This window comes from Arachis ipaensis, chromosome B01, assembly GCF_000816755.2.
Source record: "Arachis ipaensis cultivar K30076 chromosome B01, Araip1.1, whole genome shotgun sequence".
NCBI lineage: Eukaryota > Viridiplantae > Streptophyta > Magnoliopsida > Fabales > Fabaceae > Arachis > Arachis ipaensis.
The window spans coordinates 33,387,730-33,390,891 of NC_029785.2; positions in this window are offsets into that span (position 1 = coordinate 33,387,730).

Genomic DNA, 3,162 nt, shown 5'->3' on the forward strand with positions numbered 1-3,162 from the left:
TATTAAATTTACTACTTAGACTATTTAAATATTTATTTGTTAATTTAAGATCAATTAAATTAGACTAAAAACATATTTTATCAGTTAAAAAATATCATTATTTTTAAAAATTTGCAAAATTTACTTATACACTCATATATTTTTTTGTGAAAGTATAAAAAGCTAGCACTTTTATTAAAATCTGACTAACACTTAACCATCAAAAGAAAAGTGAGTAATCCCACACCATTGGATGAAATCTCACACCATTAAAAATACCAATAATAATTAATTAATGACTACAAATCACAAAACTTACTGGCCTCCTAACACTCCTTTTTTTTTTTCTAAAATTATCGTATCCCATATCCGTATTCTTCGTACCGCGTATAGATACCGTACCTATATTCCGATATACGTACATGCAACTTCAGCTTCAATTCATCCATGTTAGTAATATTGTGTTGTCCCTGGCTGCATTTATCGGTAATCACAGTTTAGAATCACATGATTTGCTTGCATATAGTTACATCAAAATTGTAATGAGTCGCATAAAACTGCAACAATATAAATTTTAAGTTGTAAATTAAACAAAAAGTTCACAATGAAATTACTATAATGCCTAGCAAAAGCAGCTTAGTAACGAGTGATGACTAGGTTTGTCCTAAATGATTAGGAAAAGCAGAGTTTTTTTTTTCCGGAGCAAAAGCAGAGTTTGTGAACATAATTTCATCAAAGTCAATTTTTGATAATTTTATTTATTTTTTTTTTCAAACAAACTAATGAGTAGAATCATTCAATATTGACCCGTCCAAGGCGAATGCGACTGTTTCAAGTACAAAATTATTCTCCATGAACAGTGTCTTAAAGCTGCTATATAGCTTAGCTACAATTTCTACTACTCTTTTTGGGCTGCTACCGTATATTCTCCCTCTCATTTCTTTCATCTCTTTGAATCTCTTTGTTTTCTTATTTATGCTTATAATTTGATGGTGATATATATACTTCACATAATTGCTATGCTTTTGAAATGAGATGAAAAGATAAGCCAAATAGAAAGCATACACATATTTATTCTTATAATTGACACATAATTCAATGATAATGTAGATAAATTTCAAACTGATAATATATTTGAAATTCGTCTTTTTTTAATTCAAATAAAAAATAAATTCAAAGTCTATATTGGAAGTCAAACATTCGTATGTATATATATCTGTAGCACAGGAAAACAAAAATCATCGAAGTTACATACATTTCCATCTTTTTTTTTTCTCATTCTATTTTTTCCTTTTCCCTTTCCTTAAGCTTATCGTAAAAATGAATAGCATAATCTTATCTGGCCTCAACTCATTTAGCTTTGAACATTGACGATTTTATTGAGCGACAATCCAAATGTCATTGTTGATTGAAAATATTGGCTCACAACACAAATAAAGTTCTATGTTTAAAATTTTTCATAAATAAACCATATGTATAATTTTTACGTATCAAAATCATGTATAAAAATTTTCATCCTACTTTTTCCTCCATAATCAAACATAATAAAATCATGAGTAAATTAGCGCATTTGCAGTAATATCATGAACAGGGTTTATCCAACCAACTTGGGTTGGTCGAATGGTCAACTCATTCGTTGACTTAAGCAAGTGTCGGAGATTCGACACTTAAATGGAATTCAGATTCGTCATGGATTAATCCTTAACATGTCGAATTGCAGAATACCGTGAACAAAATAAAAATATAATGATAAATGAAAATTATGAAGAAAAAAATGTGTATACGCTTCTTTTCTTTTGATACCTACATCCACTAACGCATGAACCGTTATTAAATGAGTGGAGTTTGCTTTTATTTCATGAACCTAAATGAATTGAGTTAGATTATTTGACATTTTTATTTGTAGTAGTTAAACTAAATTTTTTAAGTTTAATTTCTATCTATCAATTGTATATATATTTTATGGTACAAATCATTCTTACTCTTGTTTTGTTTCTAAAATTTATAGCTAAAATCGATCTCCATAAAAAAAAAAAACTGCATAAAAGATGAAAGAATGTTTGAGAATTGATTTCAATTTAAATTTAAAGCATACATTTAGGGGGTTAGAGATATAATGTTTCTTCCTCTAGCTATGAGTTTAATTTTTGAAAAGAAGTGATTTCATAATATATGATATAAAAAATTTTATAACTGAAAAATCTTTGTTATCCTCGAAATCAGAACACTATATCCTGAGGAAAATAAATAAAGAAAAAAAAATTTATACAGAATATATATAAACCCAAAAAAAAGACTCTTACTTAAGAAAAGATGAATGTTAGAAGAAATAGTTTCATCGCACTAAAGTTCCATGACGCTGGCAGTACTATACCATGAAGAAACTTTCACATCATAGTGATTAGTGAGTAGGACAAAATGCTTTACCTATTTTTAAATTGAGGATTGTGTCATCAAGCGGGACCAATCATCCTTCCAAAAAGAAAATTCTACTCTAAAAACTAAAAAGGTGCTTAATTAGTTTCTTAACCTTTTAGAACCGTAATTATTTGATATTTCTTCATTCGCTATTTACATGTAGTAATGATATATATGTTATAAAAGTAACAAATCTATAGCTCCTTCCAAAATCTTTGTTCTTACCATTGTAGGACCATCTAATTGGACTGCTTACTCAACCAAAATCTTGATCGATTGGTGGAGTATCTTTCATACTTATCTGCAAATTCAAAGGGAAAAAATAAATAAAATATTTAATTAGTAATACTAAAAGACTAGCAAATTTTATTATTTTTAACTATTAATTACTCAACAATAGTATTTTTAACTCTTTGTACACAAATTCCAAAAAATACAAATGCAACAAAGTGTTGAAGATCTAATGTCGACTAAATATTGGCTAAATTTTGTTAAAAATACTGACCACAGAAACTTTCCATATTTAATTACCTTAGCTGCTACTTGCTTTAAAGTTTAAACACCAGAACACCTTTTATGGTGTTAGCAATTAACTACTACGAATATAATCCCTATTACTTTGTGGAATAATGGAAAAGATGACATGGGCAATGGGGGCTGTTTACCCCCTGCTCTTTTATGTTATCCCGAAAGAAAAAATTAAAGGAGTGATTTCTTTAATTATATTATGAATATATAAAAAATTAATTAATAAAAAATATAATA